Source organism: Anolis sagrei, chromosome Y (genome assembly GCF_037176765.1).
Source record: "Anolis sagrei isolate rAnoSag1 chromosome Y, rAnoSag1.mat, whole genome shotgun sequence".
NCBI classification, from domain to species: domain Eukaryota; kingdom Metazoa; phylum Chordata; class Lepidosauria; order Squamata; family Dactyloidae; genus Anolis; species Anolis sagrei.
Genome location: NC_090035.1, coordinates 65,369,508 through 65,393,858, shown reverse-complemented (window position 1 = coordinate 65,393,858; position 24,351 = coordinate 65,369,508). Strand labels below are relative to the sequence as shown.

Genomic DNA, 24,351 nt, shown 5'->3' with positions numbered 1-24,351 from the left:
GTTTTTCAAACAATCTATAACTTGTAGCAGTGAGCTAGATCTTAGTTCCTGGTAAAGTGGGCAGTGCAGAAGAATATGAGAGATGGAGTCCTGCTGTTCTGTGCTACAGGGGCAAAGCCTCTTGTCTCTTGGTAGACCGTTGAGTCTTCCTCTATGGAGCGGAGATGGCATATACTAAGTCTAACCAGCATGTAGGCTCTCCTGCATGAGGGGTTAGTGAGTGTTACAATATAAAAGGCGGGTTTTGAATGGAATTGCCATGGTCATAGGTGAACAGGATTTATTGGCCAAGCTCAGCAGTTAGTTTCTAGTAGCCTCTTTTTTAATGAGGATACAGATCTCAGTGAAAGTTAGCATATTCAGGAAGTCACTATCATAGCCCAATTCTCCAATCTCTGCTAGAACTGTTGTGCACCATTTTGAATGGGGTAGTTTGCAAAGGTGAGTTGGGTCAAAGAGTTGCTGAGGCTTTGGTAGCCTTCTTTGGAAGCTTTTAAACAGAGGCTGGATGGCCATCTGTCAGGGGTGATTTGAATGCAATATTCCTGCTTCTTGGCAGGGGGTTGGACTGGATGGCCCATGTGGTCTTTTCCAACTCTTTGATTCTATGATTCTATGAATATATAACCAAAATTTTATGATGTTTAGCCAGATATTGGCCTCTATAGAGTATTGTCCAGATTTTATTTATTTATTTATTTATTTATTTATTTATAGTATTTATATTCCACCCTTTTCACCCCTAAGAGGACTCAGGGCAGATCACAATGCACATATACATGACAAACATTCAATGCCATAGACACACAACTTATACAGACATACACACAGAGACTATTCAACTTTCCAGTTTCATGAGGGTATGCTTTGAATTCTGGCCACTGGGGGAGCTGTCATTTCACCGTCCACTTGTGACAACGATGGGGTACTTCCTCATTCTTTTGCATGGTGCTGGAGAGTTTTATGGCATTGTAAATTAGTTAAATTATCCTCCCCGCTAATTCTAGACATAGAAATGCATACGGGATGCAGTTTGGGATGCCAAATAATTTGCGGAGGACTTTTGAGTGGACAGATCAGATGGCACTATTATTAGGGGTTAACCAAATGAGAGCGAAATACTCTGGTTTCCCTTCAGATCGTATAATTTTTTTGCAACTGATAACTGTCCGAAAATCTGTTCTTTTGCTTACATGGGATGCAGAACAATTCTAAAATTGTTCAAATTTCCAAAAATTTGCAAACATAATTTCTTTGAACATTTGAAGACATTGGCTTCCCCAATGGTCCTCATGGGGATCTTAAAGTCACAGGCCTACATTTTGAGAAGATGTTTTTGTTGTAGTCATGTAAAAGAGTGCAGAGGGACATCCAGGAAGGTAGGAGCCAACCCTCTCTTGGAATGGAAAATCTGGGTCAGCATAGCAATGCTTTTGAATATCTTTCTTTTTAAATGACTTCTTTTCCTTTTGCCTTTTGTGGTTTGTTTTGAAGAATGACAAATAATAGATATATTTTTACATTTTCAGGCCCAATCTGTTTTACAGGTGAGTATATGCCACCACTATTTGCAATTGATAACTGTGGAATAATAATAATAATAATAATAATAATAATAATAATAATAAAGAGTTGTTTTTGGAACTGAGCATTGAACTCTCTTTTTTTAAAGTAACCATCCGCTCCAACTCATTATTGCAACCGTTAAGCTTAAGTGCGTGTATTGTTGAATAAACAACGTTGTTCTTTGTTAAACAACAACTGTTTCAAGAGTGCCTCTATGTGAAATAGTTCCATAGCAGTTTAGAGAAACAGAATTTTAAGATTGGTGGCAGCGTTTATAGATTTCCAAAAATACACAAACGTAATTCCTTTGAACATTTGAGGAAACTGGCACAGACCTACATTTTGCAAATATGCTTTTGTTGTTGTTATTTATTATGAGTTAATTTATTTATTATATGTTAATGTTTTTAAATGTTTTACAGTGTTTTTGGGCATCGAATGGTTGCCGCTGTAAGCAGCCCTGAGTTGCCTGAGGGCTGAGAAGGGCGGGATACAAATACAGTAAATAAATAAATAAATTAAAAGAATATCATCTGCACAGCAAATATACTCCCTTCAATACCAAATTGAAACTGCTCCAATCTAGATCAGAGTAGCAATCCATTTGAGAGTACTTGAGAATCAATCAATCTTTGAGGATCTTTTTGTTTAAAGGACTTATTTTCCTTTTGCCTTTGCTGTTTGTTTTGAAAAATGACAAATAATGGATACCTCTTTTAAAATTTTCAGCCTCCAGCTACTGGAGGAGCAGGGGTAAGTATATGCCATCACTATTTGCAATTGATAACTGTGGAAAAAGCTGTTATTTTTTTCTTACATGGAATGCATCACAACCTTAAAATTGTATAAATTTCCAAAAACGTACAAACAAAGTTTCTTAACATTTGAAGAAATTGGCCTCCTCGATGGTCCTGATGATAATCATAAAGCTACAGACCTACATTTTGCCAAGATGCTTTTGTTGTTGTCATTTAAAAGAATATGGAGGGATATCCAGAAAGGTAGGAGATAGTCCTCTCTTGGGCCATGTGGGCTCTGGGAGGAAGGCGGCCATCTACGCAGATTGATTTGACACATTTGACACATTGCTGCTTTGGGCCGGCCATAGATTCTGCAGAAGTGTGTCCACCTCTCTGCTCCCAAACCAGGGCAGTGGTGGAGTGCAGCCTTGATGGTCCAGTTGGGATGAACTTGGTTCAGCCTCCAGAATGGACACCCTTACTCCAGGGAACCTTTGGGGTACTCTGCCACTTTTGGTAGCATGAGCTAAAACCAGACACACAGGAGTGACTTTTGGGCCAGTTTGGGACATGACAGTGTACACCAAGCCAAAGAGTCATAAAATATGGAAATACGTTTCAAACCCCATTAGCATCTTCCCAGGCTACTCTCCCGGTTCTCCTGTTATTTTCACTCCCCCCCCCCCCTTTGTTTTCATATTTTGTCTTTGGCCCCATATACATTGACAATTTAACGTACGCTGAAGTTAGCTTCAAACTGCAGCATCTACATAGCAAATACCTACAAAAGTCAGTGAAAGAATACTCTCACTTCTCACCAGTGCTCTGTAGTTTGTATAATCATCAGTCTGATTTGTTGATATTGTTGGAATAGCAACCTTCCAAGAGCCCTCCCACACAGCCCTATATCCCAGAATTAACTGCTTGTAAATGTGTATAATTGTCAAACTATATTCTTTGTACATTTTGGTTTGCCAGTTTGATTTTACCTCTTTGGAGTGGGAGAGGCTTCAGATACATGACTCCAGTTTGTATTCAGCTTGCTTTTAGACCTTAGTGGAGGTGGATGCATGTTGCTGTTTGGACTTTAGTAGAGAAGTATGACTTATGAACTTCAGTGAGTAAACTTAAAGACTATGGACAACTGATTAAGTTTTATACCTTGTGCACTCAACACGGAAAGGAAACTGCGGTAATAATATGATAGCTGGGTCCGGAAGCTCCGAGCGTTAGGGAGATGCTGAATGACTCCTTCAAGAGCGCTGTTTGCGCAAGAGAGATTTAGCTAATGTAAGCCAGGCCAGAGACAAATAATATAGAAGAAACTTAATCTTATCTTACTGAACTCTAATAAGAAATGCGACTGTATGGAGAAAATATACAAGTTGTTTATAAGTAAACAAAATATGTTATATATTTTTTAAAGAAGACTACTTTGTTTTTGTCTCTTGAGTGTATATTTTAACTAAGAGGTTTCAAGAGAGTGTATATCTTTTTGGGCAACTGCAACATCAAGGAAGCAATCACCCTCTACTGATCAATATATGTTTGTAGTGGCATGTCTTTCTCCTTGGCTGTTTAAAGATGTGCTTCTTCAGTTTAACAACTGAGGTACCTGTGTGCCATTAAATTAATGTTTGTGAACATATATATATAAGCACATGCCTGGAGTGTGCACAGAAGCATAGAGGCCCTTGGGAAGCAGGACCAAAGAAGATGGTGGGAGCGCCTCACAGTTGTCACTCTGATTCTTAATAATAAAAGAACTTTCATTCATCTTTCTGAAAGATGATTTCTTTCCATTTTAAAAGGTAAGAATTGCATACAAATGACTTCACTGATGGCCTTAGAATAAAGGGTATATGGGAAGATCTAGAATACTCCAAGCTCCGATGGACTGGATCTACACTGCCATATGATACAGTTTCAATATGCATTGAACTAAATTATATGGCAGTGTAGATTCATATAACCCAGTCCTATACAATTTGTCTGCATCATGAAACTCCATCATACAGCAGTGGAGATCTGGCAAGAGACTGTTGATAAAATCAAACTTTTCCCCATTTTCCCAATGGAAGTGTTTTGTTGTTGATGTTATTGTTGTTGTTGTTGAAGTTGTTGTGGTTTCTTTCTTGTTCTACATGAATCTTGTTGGTTGGTCCTGAGAAGAGTAGATTGAGGATGCTTCCATACTGGGGGAAAAATCACGATGAAGTGGCATGGGTTTTTGTCCCTACACCTCTCCCAAAACCCAGGCGTGTCTAAATGCCCTCCCAGTAACTTAACAGGCCTCCATTATGCTGCTCTGGCAGGCCTCCTCGCATGTAGAAATGGGGGGCGGGTAGCTGGGGTTTGTTATTGTTGTTGAAGTTGTTGTGATTGATTTTGCATGGCTTTATTCCCCCTTTTTAAAGAGCAAGTAACAAATCTTTGTTTTTGTCCTCTAGGGTGCTGGTATCAGCACTGGAGTAAGTATATATTATTGTGAATGGGTATTTCTTATTACCGGTAAATACTGTGGAAAAGTCTGTTTCTTTCTTGTTTTACATGAATCTTGTTGATTAGTCCTGAGAAGAATAGACTGAGGATGCTTCCACACAGGGGAAATAACCATGCTGAAGCGGGTTAAAAAACCCCGCTTCAGCATGGGTTTTTGTCACTACACCTCTCCCAAAACATGGGTGTGTCTAGATGCCCTCCCAGTAACTTACCGAGCCTCTGTTATGCTGCTCCGTCAGGCTTCCTGGCATGTAGAAATGGGGGGGGGGGGGGGTAGCTGGGGTTTGTTATTGTTGTTGAAGTTGTTGTGATTGATTTTGCATTGCTTTATTCCCCCTTTTTAAAGAGCAAGTAACAAATCTTTGTTTTTGTCCCCTAGGCTGGTAGTATCAGCACTGAAGTAAGTATATATGATTATGAATGAGTATTTCTTATTACCGGTAAACACTGTGGAAAAGTCTGTTTCTTTCTTGTTTTACGTGAATCTTGTTGATTAGTCCTGAGAAGAATAGACTGAGGATGCTTCCACAAAGGGGAAATAACCATGCTGAAGCGGGTTAAAAAACCATGCTTCAGCATAGGTTTTTATCCCTACACCCCTCCCAAAACCCGGACGTGTCTAGATGCCCTCCCAGTAACTTACCGAGCCTCCATTATGCTGCTCTGTCAGGCCTCCTGGCATGTAGAAATGGGGGGGGGGGGTAGCTGGGGTTTGTTATTGTTGTTGGAGTTGTTGCGATTGATTTTGCATTGCTTTATTCCCCTTTTTTAAAGAGCAAGTAACAAAACTTTGTTTTTATCCTCTAGGAAACTAGTGCCAACACTGGAGTAAGTATATATTATTATGAATGAGTATTTCTTATTACCGGTAAATACTGTGGAAAAGTCTGTTTCTTTCTTGTTTTACATGAATCTTATTGGTTAGTCCTGAGAAGAGTAAACTGAGGATGCTTCCACACTGGGAAAAAACATTCTTCAAAAACCACACTGGGGGAAAAACCATGCTTCAGCATGGGTTTTTGTCCCCACACCTCTCCCAAAACCCGGGCATATCTAAATGCCCTCCCAGTAACTTAACATACCTCCATCATGCTGCTCTGGCAGGCCTCCTGTTGTGCCCAGGATTTCCTCTTTCCTGTTGTTTCCTGTTCCAGCAGGCCTCCTGGCATGTAGAATTTGGGGGGGGGGGAGCTGGGGGTCAGACCCCACAGCCCTTTTGGTTTGTTGGTCTCCATGAGCCCCAAGAACTGAAAGGACACCCACCCACTCTCCAACACCCCTAACAAAAACCTTAAAAGTAAAAAAATAATAACCGGACCACCATTACACTGCTCCAGCAGGCCTCCTGGCACGTAGAAATGATGTACTCAGAGCCACATTGGGGGGGGGGGGGGGGGTAGGGGAGATTTTGCTGGTACTCGATCCCCATAGGCCCCAGGCCCCATTAGAACTGGGTCTTTTGGGAAGGCCTGCGTCTCATGGATTATTTAATGAATTCAGGACAAAACATGGTTTACCTGCCTTGTCCCAAATTAATTCGTTTTTATCAGAGGTGTCATTTGAATGCCTTTGGCAAAAGCCCATCAGGCCCCGCATTTTGGAGCATGTCTGGATGGACCCTGAGTGAATCCATGAGGGTCATTTATGCTACTTGAAGTGAAATCAATGTATCAATTCTGCGTCAAGACATAGATAAGTTCCATTGATTCTACTCTTGTCAGGACTCCCAAGAAGAATGAGACAGCTGTAAAAATGGCCTATTGAAAACAACACTGTGCTTATCCTCCCAGTCTTTGTGATTATTTAACACTTCTGAACAGATGAGTTCTGCTTCTTATTTGGTACAAGGGATGCATGAAAATCTTCATGCACCAGCCATAATGTAGTGTGTGCAACTGATGGCGCATCAAGCAGGTGGATGATAATCCTTTGCTGGCACATTTCCTTGTTCCTTTTTGCCCTGGCAGTTGATGGGACCCCAGTGGGCATGTTGGTGCTTATCCGTGGAAAAAGGGGAGTGGGGAATTCAGATGAAGAAGAAGCTGGTCTCAGTTCAGAGGAGGGAAGAAACAAGTGTGCACTCACTCATGGATTCCATCCTCTGTTCCCTTTCTCTCAGGGCAACTGTGCCTTCTTCAATTGGATTTCTTCTTCTCCCTTTTCCCCTCCCTTCCTGTCCATACTGCTAAGCAGGAGCAGTGATAACTCTGCTTGTACCTGAGAGCTGTCAGGGGGGAGTTTCAGTTGGGATAGGAGACTTCTTGAGCGCACCAAACCTTTGAACATCTTTTTGTTTAAAGGACTTCCTTTTTCCTTGGCTTTTTGCTCTTTTTTGTTTTTGAGACATAACAAATAATGGTTATCTTTTAAAATATAGTCACAGGATACAGATGTTGTACCTGTGAGTATATGTTAACATCAGTTGTAATTAGCAGCTTTGGAAAAACTGTGTCCATTAGCAACAGGAAGAACAACTTCCTCTCCAGTCCAGGTTTTTTCTGTCCTGCGTGAAGCAGAGAATGTTGAGTTTCTATTGGGGCCTCTCTACTATTGCCTATATAAATGTATTTATCTATTTATTTACGACATTTATATGCTGTCCTTCTCACCCTGATGGGGACTCAGAGCGGCTCACAAGATATGTAGACATACAATATATATATATATATGATTAGCATAGTACAATATCAGTATTATATATTAATATATTTTACTAAACCATTATATTGCAATATTATTAGTAATATCACATGTAATATAAATATATATAATTATAATATCATATTATTATCATTATATTGTATTACATTATATTATAAATATTATATGGATATACAATATATTACATTGCATTACATTATATTATTAGCATAGCATGTAAAACCTTTTGGTATTTGCCAAATGCAATGGCAGTAAAAATAAGTTCCTGGAGGTGGAAACCTTCAGCTGAGTCCCAGTTCCTTGATTTCCTTTCCCTTAGATTTCCCACGTTGTGGCTAAAATGTGGCATTGTCATAGCCAGAAAACATTTCAAGGATAAACTTTCTGGCCATAGAGAAAAATACAATAACACACAAAATCCACAAAAAAGACATACATTTAAGGAACCAGCCAAAAATTCTCAAAACACATGATGCTAGCTTTCAAATCTCCACTGGCTAGGCTACTTCATCAGGCAAAGGTGTTAAAATCTATCATAAATGCTGTATACTATGAAAGAATAGAAGTAGAAAGACCATTCGTGGGGCTACAAACGGGTTTCTCAGTCTTTCATGTCTTCTTCTTTCTCCAATAAGTCAACGTTTGCCCACAGTTCTAGAAAAATAGTGGACTTTGTTCTCTTAGAGTGCATCTACACTGTAGAATCAGTACAGCTTGACACCACTTGAACTGCCATGGGTCAATGCTATGATCCCTGGTGGCGCAGTGGGTTAAACCCCTGTGCCAGCAGGACTGAAGACCGACAGGTCGCAGGTTCGAATCCGGGGAGAGGTGGATGAACTCCCTCTACCAGCTCCAGCTTCTCATGCAGGGACATGAGAGAAGCCTCTCACAAGGATGATAAAACATCAAATCATCCGGGCGTCCCCTGGGCAACATCCTTGCAGACGGCCAATTCTCTCACACCAGAAGTGACTTGCAGATTCTCAAGTCTCTCCTGACATGACCAAAAAAAAATGCTATGATTAGGGGAATTGTAGTTTGGTGAGACACTAGCACTTTGGCAAAAAGGGCTAAAGACCTTGTGAAACTACAGTTCCCATGAATCTATAGGAGGCATTGACAAACTTCGGCTCTCTGGGTGTTTTGGACTTCAATTCCCACAATTCCTAACAGCCGACACCTGGAGGGCCAAAGTTTGTCCATGCCTATCTATAACATTAAACCATGACAGTTCAATTGGTGTCAAACTGCAGTAATTCTACAGTGTAGGTACACCTTTAGTCTCAAATGTGCTTGGTTATCTCAAATTTAATAGATAATTGACCCCCCAGAAACTAATGGAGAGGAAGATGTTGGTAACATAAGTGTTCATGGACTTAAATTTATAGTGGCTTGGCATCACTATCGCTTTGGGGTCTAATTGTTTGATGCCTGTGAACTAAAATACAGAGCTGTACCTGCCCACAATCTGCCAAAAATGCTGTTAATATTAGTTTGTTGGATAAATTTTTCAAAGTATCTTTCACTTGTTTTCTTATTTCTAGGGCAAATAAGAAAACACAACCCTGGAGATTCTGACCCATGATGGTGGAGGCTACCTATTCTAATGCATTATGTACTACTCTCTTGTATAACGAAATCAAAAAACAGAAAATTGCAAAATGTAATATTACAATCTAGCTATTTCTGTAACACAAAATGAGATTGTTGTCTTATCAGTACTACATTTTCCATTCCTGTCTCGTTGATTGTCAAACATTTAATCCAAAATAAAATATAAATGGCATTTATCTTGACTATGTTTAATTTTTATTAAGTGTTTCAAACAGATCCAATTTGATACTGGCAGCTTGTCAATTTCTGCTGGTCTAGTGCTATGAAATGGTGACAATCTGCATGGAATCTACAAAGCCACATGGGTTCTGCAGTGTGGTTGCCTGCCTAGGGAGGCCATGGGAGGTGGCATGGAAATCATGCAGCTATTGATACACAGCCAAAGTAAAGAAGGCACTTCACATTTAAAAGTACTTATGCTGGGAAAAGTGGGGCCAAGCTCATTTTCAGTGATTAGATAGCTTAATCCCCAAATCTCCAGAATCCGGGACACCAAAATGATATTTTGCACACCCCTATTGATTATAGCCAGTCCTGCATCAAATAAGCTCCACCCATTGATGGTTTTTGTTGATCAGTTCTGAATTTCTTGAGAGTAGTTTTTAAAGTGATAATTAGTTTAATGTGTTCTCTGTCAATACACACAGTCATAAGCGCACACACATTTACACACTAGTACAGCATCATATGTATGATATACAGGCAGTCCTCAAGTTATGAACAAGATCGGTTCTGTGGGTTTGTTCTTAATTTGAATTTGTAAGTTGGACCAGGTACATTTTAGGTGTAACTCCAACCATATATATATACTTTGCACAGTTCCATCGTGTCTCATCCACCAGCAGTTGGGATTGAGCCCTGGAACTGATGGAAGAACAAGTGGCTATAGGGTCACAAGGGCTAGCAACTCGAATTATACTGCTACAAAATTTAATTGCTAAAATGCCAAAGTCAAAATATCCGAATTTAAGCTATTCAGCGAAAATTGAAGAGAATAACACAGGATCATATATTTTGACAAATGTCAGATTTGTGTGAAGCCATAGGAGAATATCAATGTCAAATTGGATAAAAGAAAAAAGGAATCAGCTTTGCATAGCATAAGGAAGTTTAACACCCATGTGCCCCTGTTCAGAAAATTTTTACTTTCTGTCCCTGTGGAAATTCAATTTTGAAAAATTTGGCTTCTTATGGAAATAAGGATTGGTTATAAAGCTTCAGTAGAGACACCATTTCCCCATGATAATAAGTCTTTCAGGAGTGAATTTCCCATTCAAGGGGTAGGTTTCTCTCACTTCCTGTTGTCTCACCCTCATTTATTGTGACAAAATGAAAATCACGTTTAGCTACATTTTATCAGAGCCCACACTGCCTTTCAGAGAAAGAAAAATATTCCACGCAGATGAACAGTAAAGAACAAGTTTACTCTTCATAGTTCAGAATATGTGTACAATCAAGCTATTCATTGCATCGACTCACATAATGTTCTTTTATGGGAGATTTAAAATGGTCTTTCTTTGTCCATGGGGAGAAACTCCTCCACCAACTCATGAAGCAAGAGCACACTCCAAACTCTATCTCTCTGTGGCTCTCTCTTTAAACCTGTCTCTTTCTGCACTTGCATAGCTCAAGCAAAAAATGTAATAATATCCAAAAGTCCCAGGCTCAGCCATCTCTGTGGCGAAGCTCAACTAATCAGCTTCATGCATCTTATTTTACAGTTGACATACACACACACTGATTTCTTACATGTGCCAACTTTTATAACTATGAGTTGTTTGTGAGTCAGATGTTTGTAACTAGGGGACTGCCTTACATTTGATTGATGGGGTACTACAACCAAATGGCCTACTTGTAGCTTTTGAGATGTATTGGATGGCAAGCTCCATCAACCCAAGCCATCATGACCAAAGGTGAGAGATTAGGGAAGTTGTAATTCAATGACTTTTAAAGCGACTGAACTGTTGCCCATTGATACAAATCATGGGAATATGGCCATTTCAAGTGGATTCAGGCCCACAGGAGGAAGTAGGAAAACTGAAACCAGCATGAGAATTATGTCTATGATTGTGCTGACACATACGCTTAGTAAATAGCTCTGGACAATTTTTTTGAGAGTAAAAAAAATTCCTGGAAAAAGTGGCTGAAATTGAGCAAGGGACAGGCATCTTAATAATTGAACTTAAATGTGAGGGAAGTTGAAATGAGCCATTCCACAACCCTCACAATATGTCTCTGAGCACATCTTTCAATAAAAAGTCTTGCTTGCAAGCACAGATTGACTTTAAAAAAAAAACAGCTAAAGTAAACATACACACTATTTGTTATCTGAACAAAAAGGTTAAACCCAATTACATGACTTTATAAAGGCATTCTTTTTCAAGTTTGTGCACGTATGTTCATTGGCTAACATTATTTTCTACCATTATATTTGTCCACCTCTTAGCCATTGGTCCTTTAATTGAAACGTTACATCATGGTTTACGACATTTACATCTCATCACACCTTTCCCAGAAACATATAGGGTTTTCTTCCTAAACACTAAAAGCACCATGATTTTTGATGAAAACCCTCAGAGATTCTGAAAACAGTGTGGGAGTTTTGGTACCAAAATGTGAGTTTTGCATCAAAACCTAATTTTTATGAAACACAGACACAGCTTTCTCTTTGAGCGTGTCGTGTGATTTCACATGGTTTTCAACTTAGGATGACTACAAAGTAGATCTTTCACAGGGCTTTCCGACGTCAAGAGTGTGTGACTCAACCACGGTCACTGAGTGGATATCCATAGCCAAACAGGAAATCAAACCCTGGTCTCCTAAGTCATCATTCAACAGTCAAACAAGTGCATCATGCTAGCTTTCTCCTTCCACAATCTGTGCCCTTCGGGTGTTTCATAGTGCATTTTCCAACCATCTTCACAATCGTTTTACTGCCCATGGTTTATTGGACTTGTACCTGGCCAATACCTGAGGTCCATAAGTAAAGGTAAAGGTTTTCCCCTGACATTAATTCTAGTTGTGTCTGACTCTGGGGGTTGGTGCTCATCTCCATTTCTCAGTTGAAGAGCCAGCATTGTCCATAGACATCTACAAGATCATGAGACTAGTATGACTGCATGGAGTACTGTTACTTTCCTGCTGGAGCGGTACCTATAGATCTACTCACATTTGCATGTTTCTGAACTGCTAAGTTGGCAGAGGTTGCAGCTAACAGTGGAAGCTCACCCCAGTCCCCCATATTTGAAACACAAATTTTTCGGTCAGAGGTCCATGCCCCCATCTCCAAAAAAAGATGTAAGTTTCTCCATTTATCAACACAGTCAAAGATTTCTACAGAATCAAACCTCATGCAAATCACCAAGCATGTTTGTGCTTCCAATCATAACTAATCTTTATTAATATTTTCATGAAATATTTTTCTGGATGAAAAAGAAGCAGAAAGTTCTAATAAGAAAGCCAAATTAAAAATCCATTCATTTTTCTACCACCGATTTAGAATTTACTAACATTGTATGCTGTATTCTCTTGAAGTAGAATAGCCACTGATAATTTTCTTTATAGCTGAAGGAAAACAAATGCAGTTGTTATTGGCTTGAGAAATTACTTTTGTCTCCAAATGTTGCTTATTTCAGACAGGTATGCCATTTCTGGAAAAGATGGGATGGAGAGAAAGAAGAGAAATCTTAATTTAAACAAAAATAATGAAGATACATTATTGGGATGAGCAATCAAAGTTTATTAGGTTAAACCTGTTCCTACTCAATAAGATTCCTGGATCTGACTCAAATGTTTAAGACTTAATGACTTAATTTAAAACAATAGAAAACTACATTTCAGATTACACATTTATATGTATTTCTTTTGCACTGTTCAAATCAATATGGGCAACTTATGGCCCTATGCATCCTCAAACATGGCCTCTGAACACCCCTGCATACAGCCATACAGCCTGAAAAACTTACAACAACCCATTCCACAGTGACTCAGAAGGAGAGGAAAAAACAGAAAATTCTAAGAAATAATTCTTACGATTATTGTAATATAATAATAACAATATGCTCACTCCTAGATGTTCCTCTAACCAATCTGGCTGCTATATTTTGAACCAAGTGGAGTTTCCGAATCAGGTACAAAGGTAGCCCAATGTAAAGTGCATCGCATAAGTCCAACCTTGGAATTACCAGAGAATGCACTACCATCTTAATGTCCTCCAAATCAAGGAAGCTGATAGTAAGCACTCTTGACCATTGAAGCTACCTGGACTGACATTTGGAGAGACAGATTCAGGAGCACTCCCAAACTGCAAGCTCAGTCTTTCGAGGGGGGAGTGTAACCCCATGCAGAACTGGTTGACACACCTCCACCCCCATGATTAGGACCCTTGATGGGGAGCATCTATGTTTTGTCTGGATTCAGTTTCAATCTGTTTTTCCTAATTCAGCCTATTACCTCATCCAGGTACTGGTTCAGAGGAGACACGCTATCCTTAGCTGAAGCTGTTTTTGAAGGCATGGAGAAATATCTTTGGGTGTCATGAGCATACTAATAACAACCCACTCCATGCCTATGGATGATCCCTTCCAGCAGCTTCATGTAAATAATATATTAAAAAGCATTGGGTAGAGAATGGCACTTTGTGGGACACAACATAGCAGCTCCTTTTTTTTGAGGAGCAGCTATTCCCAAGCACCACCATCTGAAACTTGCCTGAGAGGTATGACCAGAACCACTGCAGTGCAGTGCCTCTGATTCCCAACCCCGCCAGTCACTGGCTGCCAATTAGTTTCCAGGCAAAGTATAGGGTGTTGGTATAGACCTTTCAAGTCCTACCCTACAGGATCACAGTCTCCAGTACAATCCGCCCTGAACACTGAGGTCTTTGGGAGGTGGGGGTATCTGCTCCAGAATGCCTGAACTTGACTGGCAACTATCACCCAGAGGACCTTTTCATCGGCCACCCCATGACTGTGGAATGACCTGCCAGTAGAGCTTCAACAGCTGTTGGAATTTAAGACACAAGTGAAGACCTATCCCTTCCAGAAGGCCTACCCAGACAGTTTTTAATGATGAATTTTAAACTTTCACTCTATGTCTAACATTTGTCCTGTGTATTTTAATATGTATTTTATGGAAATACTTTTAAATATGTGTTATTCTATGGAGTGTTATTAAATAATTATGTGTTTTGATTATGAGTTTTAGCAATGTTGTAACCAGCCTCGAACCGTGAGATAAGATGGGTAAGAAATTATTATTATTATTATTATTATTATTATTATTATTATTCAGGAGCCCACAGTGGCACAGTGGGTTAAACCCTTGTGCCAGCAGGACTGAAGACCGACAGGTTACCAGTTCGAAATCCGGGGAGAACATGGATGAGCTCCCTCTGTCAGCTCCAGCTACCCGTGACGAGACATGAAAGAAGCCTCCCACAAGGATGGTAAAACATCAAAAAAACATCCAGGCATCCCCTGGGCAACATCCTTGCAAATGGCCAATTCTCTGGCACCAGATGCAACTTGCAGTTTCTCAAGTCGCTCCTGACACGAAAAAAAAAAATATTCTCCATGTGAAACCACAATTTCTGAATTTCTTTATCAGAAATCAACACAATGTATCTGGCTAAAAACCAGCTGGAAATGCTTACCATGTATTCTCTTCACTCCTCAACTTCATCCTGTTGTGAGGAAAAGCACAGATGAAGTTATTTTGTTTCTTATCCTCTTTCATATAATGAATGCATATCTTTTGCAGGTGAGAAAGAAAAATATATGAAATATTTCAAAAGCTATTTAGCTCTATGCATTTGCAATTAGAAATGTCACTGGAATTTTTAAAGGCAGACTTTAAGTGCATGTCTTCAGGGAGCTCCCCATCATCCAACCCAATTGTATCAGTTTTCATACTCACTAGCAGCAGGTCTTCTGAAAACTGAATGGGTTTAGACTGCATATCGAAGGCTAAGCTGCTCTGAACTACTTTGCATTTCAAGAGGGATCGCTCACAACAATAAGTCATTGGCCACAAACAAGGGTGGTTCTTGGAAGCATAGTCATTCTGTATATAAAATTGCATTAGGTGACCCCTAACCTTCCACAGTCTCTGCATGCTCCCCCCGCCCCAGACATTGAATATGGTGAGGGTTCTCTGAAGCATCTGGATTGATCTCCATATCCAGACATAAAATGATTGTGTCTTTTTTTGAAATCTGTTGAGGTCTATCTCAGTGGATAAGGTAATATTTTCACATATTGCTACAGGAACATAGCCAGAAGCTTTTCTGATCCTAACTGTTTTTGTCTGAGCCTAAGATGACCATGGCAGGGTACTGCAGAAACTCTTTATATGTCTGGAAAACTTTGGTCAGTGGAAAGGGAAGAAGGGATTACCAGTTTTTGTGAAGCTTAAAGATAAGGTCAAGAGGAAGCCCGAAGGATTCAGTTGGACCAACCAAAAATAGATAGGCTAATTTACTAATGGGTATACAATTAACAGAATTGCTTGGAAAATCCATACTTCTCACCATCCAATCTGCATGCTCCCCCCGCCCCAGACATTGAATATGGTGAGGGATCTCTAAAGCATCTGGATTGATCTCCATATCCAGACATAAAATGATTACATCTTTTGTTGAGATCGATCTCAGTGGATAAGGTAATATTTTCATGTATTGCTACAGGAACATAGCCAAAAGATTTTCTGATTCTAACTGTTTATCTCTGAGCATAAGATGACCATGGCAAGGTACTGCAGAAACTCTCATATATCTGGAAAGCTTTGGTCAGTGTAAAAGGAAGAAGTGAATACCAGTTTCTGCATCAATAAAAAATAGATAAGCTGACTTACTAATGGGTATGTAATTAAAAGAATTGCTTGGAAAATCCATATTACCCACCATCCAATCTGTTGTGAAGCTTAAAGATAAGGTCAAGAGGAAGCCAGAAGGATTCAGTTAGACATATTATTATTATTATTATTATTATTATTATTATTATTATTATTTATATCCTGCTTTTTCTCTCCCCAAGTGGACTCAAAGTGGCTGATGACATCAACATCCCTGCTAATTCAATAGTCAGTGACCAAGATCGCACATGAGCAAATATATTGTAAAAATCAACAAAGGCACACTATTGTTGAAGAAAATGGAGCTGCGAGCAGTGTCTTAGGGAGCTGGCTGAGCACTGGGATGTCCCTGGGGGGTTTATCAACCACATGGAGTTGAGAAATACTTTTCAGAAAGGAAAGGGACAGACGCAAACCCCTCAAGACTCGGAGTTCACCTTTCCCACTGAAACAGGAGAAGAGGAGAGATGAGGGGGAGACATCGCATATTCCAGCAACGTTGTCATGCAGGCAGATGGAAATAGAAGCAGTTTTGATTCACTTCTTAAAATAATACCTCTATGTAAGGACTAAAAACCTAAAAGATGCCCTTAAATTTGATGTAGGCTTACCAACTTCATAGACAAGATTACTCTGAGAGGTTTTTTTTAGTTTCATTTGAAATAGTAAGGTAAAGATAAAGTTTTCCCCTGGCATTAAGTCTAATGGTGCCTGACTCTGGGGGTTGGTACTCATCTTCATTTCTAAGGCAAAGAGCCAGCGTTGTCCATAGACACCTCCTAGGTCATGCGGCCAGCATGTCTGCATGGAGTGCCATTACCTTCCTGCCAAAGTGGTACCTATTGATCTACTCACAATTTCATGTTTTCAGACTGCTAGGTTGGCAGAAACTAGGGCTAATGATGGGAGCTCATCCCATCTCTCAGATTCGAACTGATCTTCCAGTCAGCAAGTTATGCAGCTTAGCGATTTAACCCAATGTACCGCTACAGCCCCATCTTTGGCTTTTACCTACTGAGTAACACTATGTAACACCAGTTTTGTTCCTGGGTTATAAATGTCATTATCTAATTGGTTCTATAATAAAAACATGGAAAAAGGTTTTTAAACTGCAAATCTTTTCTTTTTGTGGGACATCCTGCGGCACATTTTGCTATAGCTTTTCAATGAATATCTCACAGAGTCTCAACCAATTCACCATGTGGCAGCCACAAAAACAAAGTTTCTGGAATATAACAACTACTTTCAAAGGTACATACAGCACAATTAAGCAGGAAATACACTTTCAAAACAATTACATAGTGTAATTTGAAATAATAACTGATTCTGGTACACACTCACCTCAGTAGGTTCATCAGCCACATCCTTTAAAAAAGCAAAACAATTATTTTTGTTTGTTGGAAATGAGAGCAAAGCCTTCAATAAGAAAATAGTACTTTTAGGATGTTTGAGCATGCAAAACCACCACCAGCAAATTACGAGGGTTGAATAAGAAGCAATGCCTCCACCTTCGTTACTTGGGTTTGGATGGGAATATTGTTAATAAATCAAACGCAGAAATAATCCTTATAATGTTATCTTTAATACCACTATTCACTTTTCCACATAAGCACCAAGCAATTGGATACATTTCTGCCAACAATGAACAAGTTTTCTGAAGCCGTCACAAAGGGGTACCTATTGATTTACTCATATTCGTATGTTAAACCCGCAGTCTGGGAGTCCTTCTGGACTTCGCTTTGACACTTGATGCCTAAGTATCGGCAGTGGCTGGGAGGGCCTTTGCACAGTTAAAACTTGTGCGCCAGCTGTGCCGGTATCTCATGAAGTCTGACTTGGCCATGGTGTTCCATGCCCTAGTTACCTCCAGATTGGATTATTTTTTTATTCATTTGCTGTATTTGTATACTGCCTTTCTCAACCCGTAGGTGAATCAAGGCAGTTAAAAGGGTAAAATTCAATGTTTACAATAACAAAAATATAATTTAAAACATAATATATAATAAAAAGTAAACAGATTAATAAATATAAATTCATAGTGTCTCCTTGTTAAAAAGGCTTTTCTTTCATTTGAAATAGTAAGGTAAAAATATTTTTTTCCCCCCTGGCATTAAGTCTAGGCATGCCCGACTCTGGGGGTTGGTACTCATCTCCATTTTTAAGCCGAAGAGCCGGTGTTGTCCATAGACACCTCCTAGGTCATGTGGGCAGCATGACTGCATGGAGTGCCGTTACCTTCCTGCCTGTTGATATACTCAAAATTGCATGGTTTCAAACTGCTAGGTTGGCAGAAGCTAGGGCTAATGAGGGGAGCTCACCCCATCCATCAGATTCAAACCACTGATCTTCCAGTCAGCAAGTTATGCAGCTTAGAGATTTAACCCGATGTACCACTACAGCCCCATCTTTGGCTTTTACCTACTGAATAACACTATGTAACACAAGTTTTGTTCCTGAGTTATAAATGTCATTATCTAATTGGTTCTATCATAAAAACATGGAAAAAGTTTGTTAAACTGCAAATCTTTTGTTTTTGTGGGACATTCTGCAGCACATTTTGCTATAGCTTTTCAATGAATATCTCACAGAGTCTCAACCAATTCAACATGTGGCAGACACAAAAACAAATTTTCTGGAATATAACAACTACTTTTAAAGGTATGCACAGCACAATTAAACAGGAAATAGCACTTTCAAAGCAATTACGTACGTTCTGTAATTTGAAATATTAATTGATTCTAGTACACACTCACCTCAGTAGGATCATCAGCCGCATCCTTTAAAAAAGCAAAACAGAAATGAACAATTATTATCTTGTTTGTTTGAAATGGAAGCAAAGCCTTCATTAAGGAAACAGTTCTTTTAGTATGTTTGAGCATGCAGAACCACCACCAGCAAATTATGAGGGTTGAATAAGAAGTAATGCCTCCACCTTCATTACTTGGGTTTGGATGGGAATATTGTTAATAAATCGAACGCAGAAATAATCCTTAGAATGTTCTCTTTAACTACCACTATTCACTTTTCCACATAAACACCAGACAATTGGATACATTTCTGCCAACGATGAACAAGTTTCTTGTGGGTTTTTTCGGGCTATATGGCCATGTTCTAGAGGCATTTCTCCTGACGTTTCGCCTGCATCTATGGCAAGCATCCTCAGAGGTCTGATGAACAAGTTTTCTGAAACCACCACGAAGTGGTACCTATTGATCTACTCATATTCACATGTTAAATCCACAGTCTTTGGGTCCTTCTGCACTCCGCTTTGACACTTGATGCCCAGGTGTTGGCGATGGCTGGGAGGGCCATTGCACAATTAAAGCTTGTGTGCCAGCTGCACCAGTATCTCGTGAAGTCTGACTTGGCCATGGTGTTCCCTAATTACCTCCAGATTAGATTACTGCAATGCACTCTATGTGGGGCTGCCTTTGAAGACGGCCTGGAAACTACAGTTGGTTCAAATATCTGCAGCCAGATTACTAACTGGAGCTAGTTACAAGGAGTGGTCAACCCCCTTCTTCAAACAGCTCCATTGGCTTCCCATAAGTTTTCGGTCCCAATTAAAAGTGCAAGTTATCACCTATAAAGCTCTAAACCAGTGGTTCTCAACCCGGGGTCCCCAGATGTTTTTGGCCTACAACTTCCAGAAATCCCAACCAGTTTACCAGCTTTTAGGATTTCTGGGAGTTGAAGGCCAAAAACATCTGGGGACCCCAGGTTGAGAACCACTGCTATAAACGGTTCAGGACCTGGCTATCCTTGTGATCACATCTTCCCCAATGAACCAGCATGTACTTTAAGATTATCTGGGGAAGCTCTTCCCTCACTTCCACTGCCCTCACAAGCTCGGTTGGTGGGGACATGGGAAAGGGCCTTCTCTGTGGTGGCCCCTCGGCTCTGAAACTCCCTCCACAGGGAGATCAGTCAAGCTCCCACTCTCTCCATTTTCGCAAGGAATTAAAAACTTAGCTGTTCCATTTTGCCTTTGATTAGGCAGTTCACCACAGAATTTCCCGATCTATCCATCTCCTGCACTTTAACATGGCCCCTTTCTGACACTTTAACACTTTAACAGCCTAAAGACATTTGCCTCCTAGCCCAGTCCTCCGATTGTCGAACTCTCCCTGGCTCTTCTTAGGATTCATTGCACTTAGTAATTATGAACCAAACCCAGTACTTTATTTGTTCAGCCATGTTAGCTTTTAATCATTTTTATTGTCCGATTTTATATTTATTAATGTTTGACGTTGCTTGTTTTTGATGCACATTTTAACCAGTTTTTTGGGGGGCCTGTCCTTTTGTAAGCCACCCTGAATCCCCTTGGGGAGATGGAGGCAGGGTAAAAAAAGTTATTATTATATTATTATTTGTGCCAGCTGGACTGCTGACTGACAGCATTTCAAATCCAGGGAGAGCGGGTTGAGTTCCTTCTGTCAGCTCCAGCTCCCCATGCAGGAACATGAGAAAAACCTCCCAGAAAGATGGTAAAACATCAAACATCTGGGTGTTCCTTGGGCAATGTCCTTGCAGATGGCCAATTCTCTCACACCAGAAACGACTTGCAGTTTCTCAACTTGCTCCTGACACTCACACACAAAATCACAAAGGTACCACCTTAATATTTCCATCACAAGACTCCTAGCTCTGCTTCATTTTTGATTGTGATGAATATGAGTCTTTTTATTATTTCTGCACTGGTGTTTGACAAAGTGCTTAATCTAGAACAATTCTGGATAACCAGAAACCTTAAAGACAGTGCTCATTCATTTTATGGGGAGAGGGCAAGAGTCAAAACCTTCATTTGATACTTACCTCTTCTGGCTCTTCTTTAGGTTTCTTTCCCTGCAATAAATGTCAAACATTTTAAAAGTCAGCATTAACTCTGGAGATAAAATAATAAGACTGAATAAATAAAAGTTCCATCTGAAACTCCCCCTCAGCTGAAGTGTGGAGTTCTCCAGATGTCACTTCACCATAAATCCTAGCAGACCTAGCGAGCATAGCCAATGATGTTGATGGTACAATCCAACCATTTATTCAGGGGCACCTGATAGCCACCCCTACCCTTTACATCCATAAGGAAAGCAAAGGTCCTATCATATTCCCCAACATAGTTAGGAAGTGCTGGTATTATTCTCCTATGATTCAGCTTTACCTTTTTCCCATCCTGCCAACGTTTTCTACCCTAAAAGAGAAAGAAAACAGTCAAAATGATTCCTTGGTTTCTGAAAATGTTGGAAACATTGGCCTGAGCTCCTTTGTGGGATTGTGGCATTTTTGATCTGTCATGACATCTTACTGACAAATCACAAAATCGTTGTTTTTTTCCAAGGTCGGAATGAAACAAGGAGCACTTTGTTTTGGGTCGAGGTTTGTGTGATACACACAAACAGGTCTTGACACAAAATGGCTATCTACTGTATTCTTGCTGTGAAGCAAAGCACTTCTAATCAACACAAGAAAATGCACTTCAGTGTTAGATCACTATTATCATTTTGTGTCATGGTAAGTTTGTAAAAAAAATATGAGAACTCTTGGCAAATATCTTGCAATACCTCAAGTGATGAAGATTTGTTTTCATTGAGTGAGAATGATGAAGTTGTATAAAATCCAGATTATTTGCTTTGAACTGGATTATAGACTCAGATAAACCAGTTCAAAGCTGATAATGGCTGCCGATACATTGCCGAGCCAAATTCAAGGTGCCAGAAATGAGGTGCAGGTGATGACCTATAAAGCCCTTCACAGTTCAGGCCCCGCCTATCTTCACAATCATATCTCCCTCTATGAACTGGCTCATATTCTAAAATCTACCGGGGAGGCCCTCCTCTCGCTTCCACCTCTGTCTTAAGTCGGTGGGGACAAGGGAAAGGGCCTTCTCGGTGGTGGCCCCCTGACTCTGGAATGCCCTCCCCAAGGAGATAAGGCAAGCTCCATTACTTACCTCTTCTCGTAAGAACTTGGTGGTTTCATCAGGCCTTCGAAAATTGACTAGTCTCAAGTTCCAAGCTCTTGCCCAACAGTTAGGACTTGGTCTTGCACTCCATCCATTGCCCTAGTCCCCTTCCATTTGAGAGCACTATCTCTTCCGGCCCAGACCCTTCAAATAGTCCTTCAATTGGCCCTGGAAATGAGTGGCCCAGTCTCCCCAGTATGGCCATTGCTGAGACTGGCTCCTGTTGGTCCCATGCTTCCCTTTTCTCTGCACTAGCTTCAACCCAGTCCGCCCAACAGCTTAGGCTCTTTATCGGAATTTTTGCCCTAGTAGCTTACCTTGCATGAAAGAAGAGAGTGGAATTGGCTTCTAAATTGGTTTTAATAGATATGTTGTATTAATTGTATATGCTTATGTTTTATGTTTCACGTTGTATGTATTTTGTATTTTTGCATATGTGGAAACCGCTCTGAGTCTTCTAGGGGAGATAGGGTGGTATATAAATAAAGGATTATTATGATTATGATTAGGATTATTATTATTATTATTTATCTGCCTTGATAATCCGAAGATGTGCTGTCCGCGAGCAGCATGGTGTGGCCTTAAGAAGGCTGCCTGTCGCTTTGGGGGGGGGGGGGGATCAGAGGTGATGGTGGGAAACTTACCAGCTGCACAAGGAGGGTTTCTGGGAAGGTGAAGCTCGCTCCATTCCCACCGGCACCATGGCGGGTGGGAATAATAATAATAATAATAATAATAATAATAATATTTTCCCCACATACTGCTATTGAGCCAGGCGTCTCCCATTCTGTATCTATGCATTTGATTTTTTCTGCCCAAGTGGCGTATTTTGCATTTGCCCCTATCGAACTTAATTTTGTTAGTTTTGTTTCATTTTGTCAGTCTACCTCTGCTCACATTTCTCTTTGACACCTCACATCTAAACTGAAGATCTGAAAGTAAGTATAATGGTTCTTGAAAGCATACCTTGCCTCTTCTCCTTTTTCCACCCTATAAAGAGAAGAGGAGGGGAAAAATCATAGCATGGATTCTTCATTGCAGATAACAAGCCTGAAACAAGAGACCTTCTACTGGAATTTAGTGTGCCTCCTAATTTATGTGGGGGAAATGGTTGCCACAGGAGTATGATGTCAGTATGTCTGTGGGCAAGGTAGTGGTGGAATAAATTACCCCCATAAGAATTATGCCAACTTTTTCATCAGTCTCATCTTTTCTAACATTGTATGCACTTAAAACTTCATTTCACCACATAAAATACTGCATAGATTAGATAGCTAAAGTATTGGGACAATCTGGCCAAAGGAATGTGAAGACAAGAAACTACATTACTTTTCCCCTGCCATAACATTCTCTATATATTTGAAGGGTTACAGAAGAATTACTCTGTGTAGAAAAACATAAATCGTTTTCTGTACAAAGCAGGTACATGGTACAAGTTGGGTTTTTTTACACACACACATGGTGTCATCCCACAATGTTCCAGGATGTTTGATTGTTACTGTTGTTGTAGAGCAGTGTTTCTCAACCTGGGGGTCGCAACCCCTGTGGGGGTCGTGAGGGAGTGTCAGAGGGGTCGGCAAAGATCATCAGAAAACAGTATTTTCTGTTGGTCATGGGGATTCTGTGTTGGAAGTTTGGCCCAATTCTATCATTGGTGGGGTTCTGGATGCTCTTTGATTGTAGATGAACTATAAATCCCAGTAATTACAAATCCCAAATGTCAAGGTCTATTGTACCCTAGTGTTCACATTTGTGCATATTGAGTATTCATGCCAAGTTTGGTCCAGATCCATCATTGTTTGAATCCACAGTGCTCTCTGGATATAAGTGAACTACAACTCCATCAATGCCCACCAAACTCTTATTTTCCGATGTTCATGGGAGCTCTGTGTCCCAAGTTTGGTTCAATTCCATCATTAGTGGAGTTCAGAATGCTCTTTGATTATAGGTGTACTATAAATCCCAGTAACTACAACTCCCAAATGACAAAATCAATCCACCCCAACTTCACAGGTATTCAAAATTGGGTGTATTGTGTATTTGTGCCAAATTTGGTCCATTTAATGAAAATACATCCTGCATATTAGATATTTACATGATGATTCACAACAGTTATGAAGTAGCAACAAAAATAATTTTATGGTTTGGGGTCACCAAAACATGAGGAACTATATTAAGGTGTCGTGGCCTTAGAAGGTTAAGAACAACTGTTGTAGAGCATCTTCAAGCCAACTAAAAAACAGTGCTTTACAAAAAGAGCACAAAAATAACATGAAATTGTTACAAGAAAATAGTAAAAGAGTAGATCAAGAAGAATGACTCACCTGTGACCTCCATCTACTAAAATGACTTCCTAGTTTCTACAAGGGAAAAAAGGCCAAAGTCACTTACATAAAACCAGTGCTTAGTAGGTAAAATGGCACAGCTCATGAACAAGATGATGGCATCAACAGA

The 24,351-nt window shown here is 40.0% G+C and overlaps 1 long non-coding RNA gene across 1 annotated transcript; it reads right to left on the bottom strand.

Moving 5' to 3' along the window:
- Positions 1–12,627: 12,627 nt before the first annotated feature.
- Positions 12,628–24,258, bottom strand: LOC132781419 (uncharacterized). Its single transcript, XR_009631988.2, has 8 exons — positions 24,222–24,258; positions 22,864–22,887; positions 21,097–21,126; positions 20,754–20,783; positions 18,692–18,715; positions 17,280–17,303; positions 14,740–14,769; positions 12,628–12,736 (listed from the first exon to the last, which is right to left on the bottom strand). It is a non-coding gene; the product is annotated as an uncharacterized lncRNA (long non-coding RNA).
- Positions 24,259–24,351: the final 93 nt, after the last annotated feature.